Source organism: Acipenser ruthenus, chromosome 10 (genome assembly GCF_902713425.1).
Source record: "Acipenser ruthenus chromosome 10, fAciRut3.2 maternal haplotype, whole genome shotgun sequence".
NCBI lineage: Eukaryota > Metazoa > Chordata > Actinopteri > Acipenseriformes > Acipenseridae > Acipenser > Acipenser ruthenus.
The window spans coordinates 26,783,575-26,802,321 of NC_081198.1; the positions used below are offsets into that span (position 1 = coordinate 26,783,575).

An 18,747-nucleotide genomic window follows, 5' to 3' on the forward strand; every position below is an offset into this window, starting at 1 on the left:
TTGACTACAACTGTATAACTGGCTCTCCTCCGTGCTTCACTCGGCTCATACCGATCTGTGCTCTGCTGCCTTGGATCTCTACCGCTCTCTCCTCTCTTCCTTCTCTTCTACACTCACTTCTGCCAAATGCTCCTACTTCCACTCTATCATTCAGTCTTCTACTAACAATCACCGTAAACTTTTCTCTACCTTCTCCTCCTTCCTTAGGCCCCCCCCCCCCCCCCCCCTTCCACCTTCCTCTTTCTCGGCTGATGAAATCACAGACATCCACAAACTCTTCACTACTTCGACTCCAATCACCCTCTGCAACCCCTACTAATCTACCCTCCTTCTCCTCCCTCTCGCCCCTCTCAGCTTCCAATCTTTGCTCCCTGCTTCAGAGCCACAAACCCAACATGTGTGCTCTGGACCCCCTGCCCACTCACCTCTTCCAGGCTGCTGCCCCTGTTCTGCTCCCTTTCATCTCCTCTCTTCTCAACACCTACCTGCTCTCTGGCTGCTTCCCCTCTGCCTTCAAACAAGCCTGCATCACCCCCATCTTAAAAACAACTCCTCCCTTGATTCCTCATCCTCCAGAACTACCGTCCTGTCTCCCTTCTCCCATTCCTCTCTAAAACCCTCGAGCGAGCGATACATCGCCAGCTCTCTGCTTTCCTTCCAATACATTCTCTGCTCTACCTCCTCCAAACTGGTTTTCGCCCGACACACTCCACTGAAACTGCTCGTCTCTCCATCACTAACTCTCTACTCTCTGCCCGTGCTGCCTCCCTCTCCTCTGTCCTAATTCTCCTCGACCTCTCTGCTGCCTTCGACACAGTTGACCACTCTATTCTCCTGTCCTCCCTCGCTGACCTTGGACTCTCCAGCACTGCTCTTGCCTGGTTCTCCTCCTGCCTGTCAAAGCGCATGTACCTGGTGTCCTGGTGTGGCTCACCCTCCGCCTCTTGCTCTCTTTTGACAGGTGTCCTCCAAGGCTCAGTCCTGGGACCCCTCCAGATCTTCCTCTCCGTTCCCACTCTGACTCCCAACATTTCCTCCCATACCTCTACCTGTCTCTCAGCCATCTCCTGGATGCACTCGCATCATCTCAAACTCAAGCTCATCCAAAACTGCTGCTTGCCTTGTCTTTTCCCTTCCTTGTTTCTCCCACGCTACATTGCTATGCCACTCTCTGCACTGGCTCCCTATCGCTGCTTGCATCCAATTCAAAACTCTTGTATTCACCTATCGCTGTCTTGACCTTTCTGCTCCTTCCTATCTCCAGACTATCATTTCTCCCTACACCCTCTCTCGCCCCCTCCGCTCCTCCACCACCAGTAGATTAGCTGTACTCCCCTCCGCTCCCCCGCCTCCAGAGCCCGCTCCTTCTCCACCCTTGCCCCTCAGTGGTGGAATGACCTACCCATGGATATCAGGACTGCTCAGTCCCTGACCACCTTCCAGCACCTCCTCAAGACACACCTGTTCAGACAGCACCTGTAAACCTCACAGTGCTTGACTATACTGGACTATTGCATCAGCTTGTACTTGCACTGAACTGCTCCATACCTTGCCGCATTCAACTACTGCTCCTAACTATAACTACTTACTGTATCTTGTATTTGACTTTACTCTTATATGTAGCCATACTCATGTTTTTTGTATTTGCTCTTATTGGGAAATCATTTTATCCATACTTACTACATGTTCTTACTGGACTTTACTCATATAAGCAGATATTTACTATAAGTTATAACTGTTCTTAGTCAAACTTGCTCTTACTTATACCTTACTGTATTCTTGATTTTGCTCTTAATTAAATGTGATCTTATTGTACTTTCATAACTACTCTTATCTGTATTGTGATATTCTGTAATGTGATATTTTATAATGTGATAACTTGCAATGTGATATTTTATAATGCGATACTTTATACTGTGATATTTTATAACAATTGTAAATCGCCTTGGATAAGAGCGTCTGCTAATAAATAAATAAATAAATAAATAAATAAATAAATAAATAATGCAACACTATTTAAAAAGGTTTTATAAAGAGAAACATAATAGTAAATATATAAAACAATATATCTAACCCGAAAAATCCTGCTTTCTGATTAGTTAGCTGCGTTCTATTAGCCATACGTTAACCACACACAACCTTTCAACGCAGACGCATCACCAAAAGCTTTGAATTTAAATTCATACGGCATTATTCTATAACCTTTCATACCTGTGATGATGATTTCCATTACACGAGAGTAGATAAATTTCATTAATTAAAAAAAAAATGACAGACCCACAATCAAATTTTGATCTTTTTAAAGGAAAAACTTTTGACGAATGGTATGAAGATCACTTTGCCGAATCTGACAAAGTACCAGTACCCGGCCATAGACGCTGGGTTTGTATAGTTTTTGGTGGTGCCCAGCAGGGGTCAGAGTCCCACCCCCTATACTTGCAGTTCCATAAAAAACAAAAACAAAAACGTTGAACAGTTTCTCTATATTCCAGTAAAACAAATACTTATTGTGGTTGTACTTAACTTAGACTATTGTATTTTATATATAGTATGTATTATTGCTTTTGTATGACATCCTGAGTTGGAGTACATTGTCCTATAAAATGGTATATTAGAAGATAAACGACAAAGCTCTGCTGAATACAGTAACAACCAAGTGCTGATGGATCCATAACCCACAAAACCAAATACTTCCGAAAATTAAATAAAAAAGTAGCTCATACTTTTGCGATGTTCTAATTGTTTCCAGATAAACTGACAACGTTCTCTGTGTTGCTGCTCTGGCCGCCCAAACTTAAAATGATTAAACCAGAATTTAATTTCTAAAGAGCAAGCAGTGTAACCAATAATTCAGAGTCGTTTTAAAGCCACAACACAGACAGAAAACGAAATAAATGATATGGTACACAATAGGGCTGTCAGTTAAGCCTCAAAATGGCAATCGATTAATTGGGCAAACAAGTAAATATCGATGATTGTACTGCCCACATACATTTCTGCTGCATTCCTCTCCCCACGAACGTTATTATTTTAATATCATTGCAGTTAAGTAAAAGTTTATGCGCAACAATTGAATGCGAGCGGGAATTACGCCTTGGTAGCAACAGGAGAAAAAAAAAAACAACACAAAAACACAAAAACACACACACACACAAGAAACACACACACACAACATTCGCAACATGCCTAAAGCAGGTTTAGCATACTACAGGAGTGTTACTAAAATATATATTCCAAACAGATTACAGTACTTTGGAATGTAATCTATATAAACTAGACACAGCTGCAGCATCACGCATTGCATCTTGTTAATACTGAACCACCTAAACTTCACTATCTGTGAAAAACACAATGCAGAAATCCCTGTCTAAAACATCATCATCATCATCAAATATTCATTATATAACAGTTCATTTTGAAACGCCAAAGAAGCGCAAACCATATACAGTCAGTTTTCTTCAATGTGCACAATTTATTTACAGGCTGTTTGTCATGTTTGAGGCGCGCTTTTTTGTTTTTTGTTTGTTTACATCAAACACACAGAGTGGCGTACTTACAAAGCATTTTCAAAACTGATTCGCTGGTAGGATGGGACCAGCAAATCAGATGCTCCCAAAAGCTAAGCACGCCCCCCAAGCTGACACTTAGCGGACACTTGTGAATAGAAATAGTGTGTATGTAAAATATAAGCTCAAGCATTGGTGGAGCGGGGCCCACGTTATTGAATATTGGTGGAGTAGGGGCACCACAGGCCCATATAACTCGCCGCCTATGCCAGTACCAATAATTAACTTTACTTTAAAAGAAAAAAACGGCACAGTGGAATAACAGAAACAGAAGTAAATCAACTCGAACTTGAACAAAACGAAAAAAAAACACAATACAAGCTTCCAAATGGGCTGTGATCACAAGAACATAAGAACATGAGAAAGTTTACAAACGAGAGGAGGCCATTCAGCCCATCTTGCTCGTTTGGTTATTAGTAGCTTATTGATCCCAGAATCTCATCAAGCAGCTTCTTGAAGGATCCCAGGGTGTCAGCTTCAACAACATTACTGGGGAGTTGGTTCCAGACCCTCACAATTCTCTGTGTAAAAAAGAGCCTCCTATTTTCTGTTCTGAATGCCCCTTTATCTAATCGCCATTTGTGACCCCTGGTCCTTGTTTCTTTTTTCAGGTCGAAAACGTCCCCTGGGTCGACATTGTCTATACCTTTCAGAATTTTGAATGCTTGAATCAGATCACCACGTAGTTTTCTTTGTTCAAGACTGAATAGATTCAATTCTTTTAGCCTGTCTGCATACGACATGCCTTTTAAACCCGAGATAATTCTGGTCGCTCTTCTTTGCACTCTTTCTAGAGCAGCAATATCCTTTTTGTAACGAGAACTGAACACAATATTCTAGGTGAGGTCTTACTGATGCATTGTAAAGTTTTAACATTACTTCCCTTGATTTAAATTCAACACTTCTCACAATACATCCGAGCATCTTGTTGGCCTTTTTTATAGCTTCCCCACATTGTCTAGATGAAGACATTTCTGCATCAACATAAACTCCTAGGTTTTTTTCATAGATTCCTTCTTCAATTTCAGTATCTCCCATATAATATTTATAATGCACATTTTTGTTGCCTGCGTGCAGTACCTTACACTTTTCTCTATAAAATGTCATTTGCCATGTGCCTGCCCAGTTCTGAAAGCTGTCTAGATCAGTTTGAATGACCTTTGCTGCAGCAACAGTGTTTGCCACTCCTCTATTTTTCCAGCTGGTATCAATCGCTTTTTGAATGATCTGCCGTACAGCAGAAAAGTTAATTTAGCAAAAGATGCTGCATTTAACACAGCTAACAATGTACTCGTAGCAGTGGAAATGTTTTATGCATAGTGATATTTACTGTTATTGAACATATTTTTTAATTTGTTGTGGTACTTTAAAAAGTAAATTTTAAATTCGATTTATAATAGCATTATGGCACTCCAGGGGGTGAGATAACTGCACACTTAGGGCATTATAAGGCACAATGCGAAGTCATCCCCTGTCGTACCTTAATGATTCAATATTGCTTTTAATTAAAGGTAATCATAATAGTACAAATTACATAAAAAATAATCACCCTATAGCACTGCACTGTAAATACACTTTCAAAAGCTGAAAAAACTCCCTCCCTTTTCCCCCTTTTCTTTTTTCTTCCCCCTTTTGCCCCCTCAGAGAACTTTATGCCTTCAGATCAGATGAGTGGGGCTCCATATGTTCCCTGTAAAGCGTTTCTGTTCAAATGCATGGCAATGCTGCTCCCCCCCACAACGACAAGTCTTTCAAAGCCGATTGCCCTCAAATTAGTAGAGATATCAAAGATATCTGGAATGCATTTAGATGTATCTTTTAGAGCTACATTTAAAGATATCTGGAATTCATTTTAATATATCGAAAATACATTTAGAGATATCTATAAATTAATTTGACATAACTAAATTGCCATACATTGCTAAATCTCAGAGATGTATGTATCTAGTAATTTGAACTGCGCAAACGGGTTTTTTTACAATGTGTTGTATCTTGGAAACATTATGATTATGTGTAATCACACGCACTATATCAATTTTAAGTTAAAAAAAACTTGCACCTGTAACACTACCGCCAGACGTATGACTGGCTCTTCAGATTGTATCCGAACACTGGTCGACCAGAATTTCCGATGTCTGAAGAAGGTGTGTACAAACTAGCGCCTGCTGTACCAGCGAGTCTGTGGATGGGACTTCTGTTTTATAAATGGTAACTGGTCTGTGTTATCAAATTTAACCACCATAATTGTACTAAGCATTGATGTCTTTAATCAACTGAACCGCAGCAGGCACTTCTGGCACCTTGCTACCCTATTTTTCAGAGAGATAGTACAGTCCAATTGAGTGAGGTAATCTCCATCCTCTGGTGACTGTGAAAGCCGGAGCTCCCTGGCCACACGGGGAGTCGGTATTCATAGCACGGTGCTAAATGTGAAGAACTAACAACGGCGTGGAGAATGGTGTGAGCGAGTTGTTCTTTATTAGTATTGTCATTGATAATTAATGAAACAGGCGACCTGTCTTTAATTTCACGCAAAGGGAAATCGTATAGCCGAAGCTGATTCTGCTGTGTTGTTAAAGCCGGAGAATGGAAAGCGGGTGCTGTCACGGATGGTGCGGGACCGGGCTGCAGCTGGCTGGCATCGTGGATGGGGCTCTCTGATGATATGATGCATTGCAATAGCAGGAGTGAGTAGCGAACGAGCGCCGTCTCTTTGTTCATTGTTAAGACAATTTGATGTGGAGTGGTAGCGCTAACTCATTGTAGCGCAGCCACAGACAAAAATGACCAGCATCCAGGAGTCATCACTGTATCATAGTATATCATTAAACCAACGTACTGTGTGTTTGTGTATTGTTGATGTTATACTTCTAAACCATATGCGTTTTTGTCTGACCTTTATATATATATATATATATATATATATATATATATATATATATATATATATATATATATATATATATATATATATACCGTTTTTAATACAGGTGTATATAGTGGATGATAAAACAAAGCAAAACACGAAAACGCTGTAATGGCCGTCGAATATGCACACACAATGGCCAATAATAGCAGCCTTTTCACAACATTTTTTGTATATTTACCAACCTATAGTATAGGTCCTCGGGGGTTTATAATAACATTACAAATGGTAATACAAAGAATAACAATGAGGGGAGGGGGGTTAAATCATCCTTTGTGACTCAATCCATTGTTGCTTGGTGACTTTAGTTCCTGTACCGTATGGATTTATTTATATAAATTGATAAATCTGGTTCACACACAACAGAATAACAGAGCGTTAGGATTACGTGGGTACTGTCTGTACCCTGTCTTGGTAAACAACAGGAGCCAAGGGTCAAGGTGTGCGCTCCTGTTGCTGTTAAGAGCCGCTCTCGATCTGTATGTGAAAATCGAGACGCACAGAGACCATTTATACAGCTTAGCATGCATGGATACTTGCCTATAGTTTATATCGGACTGACTCCTTTAAACCCAGTTGATCTCCAAAGCCTTGTGAGTATAGTTGCTCCTCTATCAAGTGAGAAGAAATGACTGAGGAAATCGAGTGAAATAGTACAGGAGTTGAGAAAGAGAACCGTGTAGTAGCTCACTTGATCTTGTTCAGTGTACGCTCACAATGTGCTACCTTCAACAGGTATGAATAGCAGACTGAAATAACTATTCCACCCACTTCAAATAGATGCAAATTATTTTAATGAGCAAGCTGTTTGACAAGAGCAGTGATACCTAAAATGTTCCATGCTTATTTGGAATGGCCAATACATTTCAAGCAGTGAAGTTCAAATTTGTCCCAGCGCTGTTCTATTGTAGGACTAACTTCACTGTTCAGGCAAATACCGTAACATCATTTGATAGATAACGCACCACTTTACATAATCAGTTTAAGTTGCACCACCTTACAAGTTACTTTCAAATGCATGCCTATTACTGGATATTCCTTTTAAAATGGCTTAAGATTTTGAATATTTTGATTGAGTGCTTCATGAGAAAAATAAAATAGGTCATTGCCTCGGATAATGACAAGCCAGTCAGTTTCTTCTTAAATGCAGTTTTCAGCAAACACTCCTTGTAGGTGAGTAGCTTTGTTTTGTTTACTCTTTATGCAATATTCACTTTTAATGTGTATGTGAAAAAATGTAATACTGACAACAAAATAATGAATTCAACACTGGTTTAAAAAAAAAAAAGAGCTTTTTGTGTCTTGATTTTTATTAACTTTTATTAAGACCTTTGCCAAGGTTTCATAAGTGTGTTGCTTGTTGTGCTCTCCTGATAGATTTGTTGGCAAGTGAATGCATATTAAGAGCAGCATAGAAACCAGGACCAGAGGGCACAGTTGGAAATGAAGTTGAGATAGACTTGGCACAAAAGGCTGGAGACACTCTTCACACAGAGAGTGGCTTTAAGACACGACTTTGACAAAGTTTTGAGATCAATCAGCTACTAGGAACCGGATGAGCCAAATGGCCTCTCGTTGGTAAATTTTCTTAAGAACATAAGAACATAAGAACATAAGAAAGTTTACAAACGAGAGGAGGCCATTCAGCCCATCTTGCTCGTTTGGTTGTTAGTAGCTTATAGATCCCAGAATCTCATCAAGCAGCTTCTTGAAGGATCCCAGGGTGTCAGCTTCAACAACATTACTGGGGAGTTGGTTCCAGACCCTCACAATTCTCTGTGTAAAAAAGTGCCTCCTATTTTCTGTTCTGAATGCCCCTTTATCTAATCTCCATTTATGACCCCTGGTCCTTTTTTCTTTTTTCAAGTCAAAGAAGTCCCCCGGGTTGACATTGTCTATACCTTTTAGGATTTTGAATGTTTGAATCAGATCGCCGCGTAGTCTTCTTTGTTCAAGACTGAATAGATTCAATTCTTTTAGCCTGTCTGCATACAACATGCCTTTTAAACCCGGGATAATTCTGGTTGCTCTTCTTTGCACTCTTTCTAGAGCAGCAATATCCTTTTTGTAACGAGAACTGAACACAATATTCTAGGTGAGGTCTTACTGATGCATTGTAAAGTTTTAACATTACTTCCCTTGATTTAAATTCAACACTTCTCACAATATATCCAAGCATCTTGTTAGCCTTTTTTATAGCTTCCCCACATTGTCTAGATGAAGACATTTCTGAGTCAACATAAACTCCTAGGTCTTTTTCATAGTTCCCTTCTTCAATTTCACTATCTCCCATATTATATTTATAATGCACATTTTTATTGCCCGCATGCAATACTTTACACTTTTCTCTATTAAATTTCATTTGCCATGTGTCTGCCCAATTTTGAATGCGGTCTAGATCATTTTGAATGACCTTTGCTGCTTCACAGTGTCTGCCACTCCTCCTATTTTTGTGTCGTCTGCAAATTTAACGAGTTTGCTTACTATATCAGAGTCTAAATCATTAATGTAGATTAGGAATAGCAGAGGACCTAATACTGATCCCTGTGGTACACCACTGGTTACCTCACTCCATTTTGAGGTTTCTCCTCTAATCAGTACTTTCTGTTTTCTACATGTTAACCACTCCCTAATCCATGTGCATGCATTTCCTTGAATCCCTACTGCGTTCAGTTTGAGAATTAATCTTTTATGCTGGACTTTGTCAAAAGCTTTCTGGAAATCTAAATAGACCATGTCGTATGCTTTGCAGTTGTCCATTTTCAATGTTGCATCCTCAAAAAAGTCAAGTAGGTTAGTTAGACATGATCTCCCTTTCCTAAAACCATGCTGGCTGTCTCCCAGGATATTGTTACCATATAGGTAATTTTCCATTTTGGATCTTATTATAGTTTCCATAAGTTTACATATAATATTAGTCAGGCTTATTGGTCTGTAGTTACCTGGTTCAGTTTTGTCTCCCTTTTTGTGGATCGGTATTACGTTTGCTATTTTCCAGTCTGTCGGTACAACCCCTGTGTCAAGAGACTGTTGCATGATCTTGGTTAGCGGTTTGTAAATAACTTCTTTCATTTCTTTGAGTACTATTGGGAGGATCTCATCCGGCCCAGGGGATTTGTTTATTTTAAGAGCTCCTAGTCCCTTTAACACTTCTGCCTCTGTTATGCTAAAGTTATTTAAAACTGGATAGGAACAGGTCGACATGTGGGGCATGTTGTCCGTGTCCTCCTTTGTAAAAACCTGTGAAAAGTAATCATTTAATATATTTGCTATTTTTTTTTCTTGATCTATGATTTTGCCATTTGTGTCTCTTAGACATTTAACCTCCTCTTTGAATGTTCTTTTGCTGTTATAATATTGGAAAAACATTTTGGAATTGGTTTTAGCCCCCTTAGCAATATTGATTTCTATCTCTCTCTTGGCCTTTCTAACTTCCTTTTTGACTCGTGTTTGCAGTTCCAAGTACTCTTTCTGTGTGCTTTGTTTTTGGTCCCTTTTAAACGCTCTGTAAAGTGCCTTTTTTCGCTGAATATTTTTTTTAATTGATCGAAGATTTCAAATTTTGATTCATCGGTCCATATGACCTTCTTCCAGTTTTCAGTAGTCCACTGGCGGTGCTTCATGGCCCAGGCAAGCCTCTTTTTCTTATTTTGCCATCTTAGCAATGGCTTTCTTCCTGCCACTCGACCTGTCAAACCTGCAGCTTGAAGTCTTCTCTTCACAGTTGAAACTGAGACTTGCTTACTTCGACCAGTGTTAAGCTGTGCTTGAAGCTGTTGTCCTGTGAGCCGCCTATCACGCAAGCTGTTGACTCTCAGAAACTTGTCTTCTGATTCTGTTGTGGCTTTGGGTCTGCCAGATCTCTTCCTGTCAGAGTTTCCTCCAGTTTCCAAGTGCCTTTTGATGGTGTAGGAAACTGTATTCACTGACACCTTGGCTTTCTTTGCAATTTCTCTAAAGGAAAGACCTACACTTTTAAGGGTTATAATGGTCTGTCTGTCTTCCTTTGTTAATTGCCTTTTTCTCGCCATTATGAGAGCAATATACTACTTCCTGCAGTACAATACTGTCCAAATAATGCTTAAGAGGGTGTAGTAACACAGTCTGTTCCAACACTGCTTTTATACAGACAGAGGGTTTGTAAGTAATCAACAAAAGTTGGGACACCTGTAGGAATTGTTAGCATCAACTTTCAAGGCTTAATTTACTTCCATTGCTGCAGAACAGCTGTAAGTTGTTAACCCATTACTTGTTCCCTGAAAAAGGCCTTTTTGTATAACTCTGAAATGTACATTATTTTTCAGTTTTTGGTAACCTAAACTTTTTTTATTAACCTCTGGCAGTTTACCGCTTACCTTTTTACCATTTCAGGTTATTCACTGGACTTGAACTGCTTAAATTTCAATAAAAACTGGAAAAATGGGGGTGTTCTAAAACTTTTGAACGGTAGTGTGTGTATATATATATATATATATATATATATATATATATATATATATATATATATAGTACTGTGCAAAAGTTTTAGGCAGGTGTGAAAAAATGCTGTAAAGTAAGAATGCTTTCAAAAATAGACATGTTAATAGTTTATATTTATCAATTAACAAAATGCAAAGTGAGTGACCAGAAGAAAAATCTACAGCAAATCAATATTTGGTGTGACCACCCTTTGCCTTCAAAACAGCATCAATTCTTCTAGGTACACTTGCACGCAGTTTTTGAAGGAACTCGGCAGGTAGGTTGGCCCAAACATCTTGGAGAACAAACCACAGTTCTTCTGTGGATTTAGGCAGCCTCAGTTGCTTCTCTCTCTTCATGTAATCCCAGACAGACTCGATGATGTTGAGATCAGGGCTCTGTGGGGGCCATACCATCACTTCCAGGACTCCTTGTTCTTCTTTACGCTGAAGATAGTTCTTAATGACTTTCGCTGTATGTTTGGGGTCGTTGTCATGCTGCAGAATAAATTTGGGGCCAATCAGATGCCTCCCTGATGGTATTGCATGATGGATAAGTATCTGCATTGAGGAGACCATTAATTCTGACCAAATCCCCAACTTGCAAGGAACCTCCATCATGCTTCACTTTTGCCTGCAGACACTCATTCGTGTACCGCTCTCCAGCCCTTCGGCGAACAAACTGCCTTCTGCTACAGCCAAATATTTCACATTTTGACTCATCAGTCCAGAGCACCTGCTGCCATTTTTCTGCACCCCAGTTCCTGTGTTTTCGTGCATAGTTGAGTCGCTTGGCCTTGTTTCCACGTCGGAGGTATGGCTTTTTGGCCACAAGTCTTCCATGAAGGCCACTTCTGACCAGACTTCTCCGGACAGTAGATGGGTGTACCAGGGTCCCACTGTTTTCTGCCAATTCTGAGCTGATGGCACTGCTGGACATCTTCCGATTGCGAAGGGAAGTAAGCATGATGTGTCTTTCATCTGCTGCAGTAAGTTTCCTTGGCCGACCACTGCGTCTACGGTCCTCAACGTTGCCCGTTTCTTTGTGCTTCTTCAAAAGAGCTTGGACAGCACATTTGGAAACCCCTGTCTGCCTTGAAATTTCTGCCTGGGAGAGACCTTGCTGATGCAGTATAACTACCTTGTGTCTTGTTGCTGTGCTCAGTCTTGCCACGGTGTTTGACTTTTGACAGTAAACTGTCTTCAGCAACCTCACCTTGTTAGCTGAGTTTGGCTGTTCCTCACCCAGTTTTATTCCTCCTACACAGCTGTTTCTGTTTCAGTTAATGATTGTGTTTCAACCTACATATTGAATTGATGATCATTAGCACCTGTTTGGTATAATTGTTTAATCATACACCTGACTATATGCCTACAAAATCCCTGACTTTGTGCAAGTGTACCTAGAAGAATTGATGCTGTTTTGAAGGCAAAGGGTGGTCACACCAAATATGGATTTGATTTAGATTTTTCTTCTGTTCACTCACTTTGCATTTAGTTAATTGATAAATATAATCTATTAACATGTCTATTTTTGAAAGCATTCTTACTTTACAGCATTTTTTCACACCTTCCTAAAACTTTTGCACAGTACTGTGTATAATATATATATATATATATATATATATATATATATATATATATATATATATATATATATATAATTTTAATTGTGATTTTGAAATCTCATTAAGGTTTATTAGCTTGAATAAAATAAGTTTAACAAGTACTAAAATACAAAACTATTCATAGAGGCAAAACAGGCCCTAGATCTTGCTAAGGGTGGATGAGAATGACATTTTCGATTTCTATCATTTAATAATCACTTGTTTTAACTCCAGTTAATTTGCGATTTTCTCTTTAGTTAAAATATATATTTTTTTTTCCCCTTCATTTTCGCATTTTAAAATAAAGCCATACCACTGGTCTCTCCAATGGGGTTGGTTGAATAAAATATTTTCTGATGCCCAGATTTATACATGGCACTCAACAGGATGAACAGGATTTAAGGATGAACTATTTTGTTAAAAGACACAAAGGTAATGAGCTAAGGAGAGTATGTATTCATCATACCAGCTCAACTATGAAACACACTTCATTCAAGAACCACTTGGTGAACTACAATGAGCTTGTTGGGTTTTGGTCTTGTATCATGATACAAATGATACGTACTGTACCTACCTCTGTTACGATCCGATATATCAGGTAAAGAATCCTAATTTATCAATACACAGTGAAATCGTTACACCCCTACGTATAAAATACTGTTTCCGTGGGTTTAAATATCATATACTGTACAAACCATATTCTTTTTTTTTTTTTTTCTTCAACTTTAATCAGCGTCAAGTCTAGTGTAGATGTGCTGGCGATACAGATTAGCTAATCTGGGGCAGACTTTATGAGGTTCAAGGGATTCCTGATGCTAGGCTTGGCAGTGAATGGACCAGATTGCTGCAGATGGACAGGATTGATCCCACACAGTACAGGCTGGTGTCACACAATTTACACCTGCTAGGCAATCCAACACGTGAACTAACAATAGAAACAACGGCGACCGGTAGCATAGTAAAAAACAAATCCAAATAATGATAAATGAATAATGTCCAAAGCTTATATGTTCTAACACAAACTGTTATTGCATGTATTTTCATTGACCATTACAGTTACAGTGAAAACCTGTTAAAATCACTTCAAAGGGACTGATCAGCAATCAGCTTTGACTTCATTAGGAGTTCACCAATAACTTGGTAGAATAAGCATTCAAACACAAATGTGTTCATACAACAAATATTACATACAAGTTTGTTTTGCTGTGGAACTCGAGGTATTGCTCTGATTACAATCATGTACATGCATGACATTTCTTTGAAATACACATTCTACTATACTGCACATGTAGAACACATTGAAATAAACAGAAACATACGGGTGGTGTACTCATGCACAGTGCCATGTATTTATTTATTGCATTTATATAGCGCTTTTTATACAAACGTATCACAAAGCAGTGTACAGTACATAGCAAGAAAAAAGAAAACAAAGCATAGTACATTTGTATAGCATGTCACACATACAACTGCCACAGTCAGGCCATTTACATAACAGTATACACATAATAATACAAAAGCAGCACTTTTAAAATTACATTAAAACCCAGTAAGATAAGAAAGGCATTTATAAACGTGCGTTTTTAGTCTTGACTTGAAAACTGTAAATGTCCCAGCTTCCCTGACAAACGAAGGCAGAGCATTCCATAATTTAGGAGCTAAGAAAAATCCCTACTTCCCGTGTTGCTTTTGTTGACCCTGGCATGGCGCGAAATAACCGACGGCACTGGCGGCAATTGCGGTAGTGCCCAAGCTGCTTGCCACTATGCCTCCCAAATTAAAAAAAAAAACTTACGGGAAGCAAAGCCGCCTAGGATTTACTTAATGTTCAGGTAAGCAATGGGTGCACAACAATTCCTCCCTGTCAAAAATAATAATAATAATAATAATAATAATAATAATAATAATAATAATAATAATAATAATAATAATAATAATGTGAATAGGTAGATAATTATTAGTTTTGGTCAAATTCTTACACCAATAAATAAATAAAAAACTGAGCAAGTAGCTATACCATGGTTCAAGCAGCAGCTCCCTGTGTTATGAAACGAGTAGGAGAGATAACATAATAGTGAACGAAACACAATTTTGAGAAGTGCATCAATTTCTGTTTTCATTTTTTTTTTTTGTGTAATATTCTCACTACCTTACATAGTTCTGCTTTTTAACTGTAAAACGTATGCTTTCATGACAGGGGTTAGAATGTGTAGTATGGTTAAAAACAGCATACCGTTTTTTTTTCCTGAATCGAGTGTCCAGCAGCGCACCATAACAAAACTGTAAATCCTTTGCAACTGTAAATTTCAAGAACTGTGGAACTATATAAAGTCTCTCAAATGTAAACATCTAACATTATGTACATGCAGCTGTTCATCATTGTGATGCAGAGCACTCTCCACTGCCTGACCAAGTTTCTAGTTCCATTTTTTTTCCCCCTCAGCCGCGTTGTTTGTACAGGTTTTTTAACAGTTGTGCCGACACTGCAGACCAAACAATGTGGTCACTATCGTTATTAAACTCCAGCCATGGGTACATCTTCAGCCAGTTTGCCTGAAAATCTCTCTTTTTTTAACATTCCCTTCACTGGCATCGCTTATTTGTGCTGTTGTATCACTAAGGCTGTATCTAAGCCTAGTCTAATCTATGTGTGGTGTGTGATAAGTTCAGTAAAAATACCCAGAATATATATATTTTTTTTTTGCCAAATTACCCTTTGTGTTTTTTCATTATGAAAGTTTGTTGTTTTTAAATTAATTTTTTTTATAACGTTGGATTTTTACAATAGAAAAGTGACCTATATTTTATTTTTGTAACAATTAGGGTGTGAATCATTGATTTGTGTTTGTTTGAATTACAATTTCATCAACAAAATAGGCTCTCTGTATTTCTTTTTTGTTGTTTTATAAATGAGTATGAAATCGCCTTGGTGCCCTTGGGTTGGATTTATGTTTTGCCTTTCTGCCCCCTAGAACTGCCTCGGTGCCCCTGAATTTTCACGTCCAATGAAGGCAACATTGCCTTGCTCTTCATGACCTTAACTTCATGCCCTGCCCTAGGAATAACCAGCAGCCCGCAGCCTGTGATCTCAGAGTGCGGTTTGGAAGATACGGGGTCAGTAACTCCTGCAAATAACTAAGTGCTAATCCATTCAGGGCCTGTAAGCTACCAGCAAAATCTTAAAATCAATTCTATACTACACAGGGAGCCAGTGTAAAGAGGCAAAAACAGGGGTAATATGTTCACTTTTTCTGGTTTTAGTCACAATTCTAGCGGCAGTATTCTTCTTCTTCTTTTTTTTTTTTTTTTTTTATAAATTTAGTCATTGCCAATTATTTTTTATTATTTTCTCCCAATTTGGAATGGCCAATTATTTTTAGGCTCAGCTCACCGCTACCACTCCTGCGCTGACTCGGGAGGGCGAAGATGAACACACACTGTCCTCCGCTTTTTTTCACACTGCGGACTCATCATGCAGCCACCCAAGAGCTACAGCATCGGAGGACAACGCAGCTCTCGGGCAGCTTACAGGCAAGCCCGCAGGCGCCCGGCCAGACTACAGAGGTCGCTGGTGCGCGGTGAGTCGAGGACACCCTGGCCGACCTAACCCTCCCTCCCCCGGGCGGCGCGCGGCCAATTGCGCGCCGCCCCCTGGAAGATCCCGTCCTCCGTTGGCAAAGGAATAGCGACTTCCAGACTATAGAGTGCATCCTGCACTCCACGTGGAGCGCCTTTACTGGATGCGCCACTCGGGAGCCCTAGCGGCGGTATTCTGAACAAACTGCAAGCGAGATACCACATGTTTTGGGACACCAAGTGCATTACAATAATCAATTCTAGATGAAACAAAGGCATGCATTAGTCTCTCGGCATCAGATACGGAAATAATTGGTTTGGCTATATTTCTCAAATGGTAAAAAGATACTTTAGTAACTTCCCTAATATGAGTCTCAAATGAGAGATCAGGATCAAAGATGACCCCCAAACTCTTAATTTCTAGTTTAAGTTTTGAGAGTTGGGTCTATGAGCCCACTAGCATAACCTTGGTTTTATCTGAATTCAACATTAGAAAATTCTGTGACATCCAATGCTTGATGTCTGTAAGGCAAGTAGCTAATAACACCCAGGCAGAAGAAATTCCTGACTTTAGGGGGGTGTCACCAGCATAGCAATGTAGTGGCACTGTTCTTTATTTCAGAACAGTACTGTAATCTTATGCTGCTCAGTGATATTAAGTGGGTGGAAATCAGCTGTATGACTAATACATGTAAGTGATATATAACCACAGTGCTGTCACCAGCAGCCTGCCCCCACTGCCTCCCATTGTATCCAGGGCATTCCAATGGAGTAGAAGCATAGGGAGACATTACTGGCAGTGATGTTAAGCAGGCTGGACAGAATTTAAAAGACTACCCTTGGAAATGAAGGCATTATTCAGTGCCATTTCAGGATTTGCTATGATCTTAATCTAAAGCATTTCAGATTCTTGATAGTTAGTTAAGCTCCTAAACTTGTGTTATTGTATTGTTCTGTTATATACATGATGTGATGTTTGAACACGGGTACCGGAAAGAGCTCTACAGAGCACACACTGCTATCAAAACACTACCATGTAGACTGATTCTAGGGAAAGTGTGTGTAAATCAACACAAGAGATTGCCTTTGGTAGAGGAGTTCAACTCATTTTATTTTACAGATAGATTAATGATTGGCTTCTGTGTTTTATTAGTCTCAGAGAGTACAGCAATGACTAGGATTGCTAGTAGTTTATAATGTTTTTCTGTAGTGTTTTATAGAGTAGGATTGTTTTTCATGTATGCATGTGTTGTACGCATGTATTCTTGCACAATCAAAAAAGTGATGGCTTTATTGATTGTGTTCCAAATTCCCAATGTGCTAAAGTGTAACAGCTGGTTTCACAGACCCCGATTGGCAGTAATCTCAAGGTAATCCAAGATTCTGTGAAATTAGCTGTACACATTTGAACGTATTTAATCTTAACGTTTAAATGTTTAGGAGATTTAGCTAAATTGAAAACTGTATTGGGGGTTTCCTGCACCAGAGAAAACGATCCTGTGAGATTATGGAAAAGATGGCCATTGTTTAGATTCTCTGCTTTTTTTTTTTTTAATTCTGTCACATACACATCTCTGTGATACATTTGATACATTACGTTGTATTGACTATCTCTGTCACACACAAGAATATATATTATTTTCTAATCTTCATTTTGAAGTAGCTTCAGGATACATGCTTTTACTGCCCCCTTGCTTTTTACTGATTTTAAGTCATTCCGAGTAGTTTTCTATTGTAGTGACTCACATATTTTTTTTTATTTATTCTGTGTGAAGGTGCTTACCTGAGTTCACGAGATAGAAACATAGGGAGACATTGCCTGTCATAGATTTATGTCACGCTAGACCAGCCAAAGTACCTTTATATTAGTAAGTGCCAACAGTGTCTTTATATTAGCAAGTGCCATCAGTGTATTTCTGGCAATTCAGTCAGAAATCCAGCAATACCACTCGAGAGACCTTACTTTTGATAATGATGTAAAGCAGGGGTCTCCACCCCTGGTCCTGGAGAGCCCCAGTCCTGCAGGTCTTATCTTTACATCATCAATGGCTAAAGATCTGGAATACGTTTTAATCGTGACTAATGAAACCAATCACTGGTTCAATTAAGTAACTAAGCGCTCAGTTGAAACTATAACCCGAAGACCCTGCAGCTCTCCAGGACCAGGGTTGGAGACCCCTGATCTAAACAGAGTGGCTAAACTACTGTATGGCAGGATGTAATAGCAGTCAGTATTTAGTACTGTGGAATTCAATATGATTGTAGGACACTGCTGAAACTAAAACAGAGTCAAAGTCTTGCACACAGCTACCAGCTGGTCTGTCTGTGTATGAGAACTCCCCCAGAGCACCTGCCTCAAGCCAGACACTGGGTCAAGTCAGGCCAGGAAGAGAACCTTCAACCTCAGGCTGGGCCAGTGCAAGCGACATCTGCACTGTGCTTCCAACATGAAGAGCAAGGCCCTGTTTGCTCATTCAGGGCCACAATTCATATCACTAGCAGCACTTTAAAGAAAACATTATTCTGACTGTATCAACACCATTAAATATTCAAGCGTTCTGTTCGAACAGGTTTGCATAACGTCGGGGCTGCCAGAGATACCTGCTGAGCAATTC

At 39.4% G+C, this 18,747-nt stretch overlaps 1 protein-coding gene across 2 annotated transcripts in view; it reads left to right on the forward strand.

The window, feature by feature from the left end:
* The first annotated feature begins 5,943 nt into the window (after positions 1-5,943).
* tmem198a (transmembrane protein 198a) overlaps positions 5,944-18,747 on the forward strand; it is a 168,498-nt gene continuing 155,694 nt past the window's right edge. For both annotated transcript variants that reach the window (XM_034004392.3, XM_059031993.1), the window contains exon 1: positions 5,944-6,253. The gene's annotated coding sequence lies outside the window, so the exon portion shown is untranslated. The remainder of the gene's footprint in view (positions 6,254-18,747) is intronic.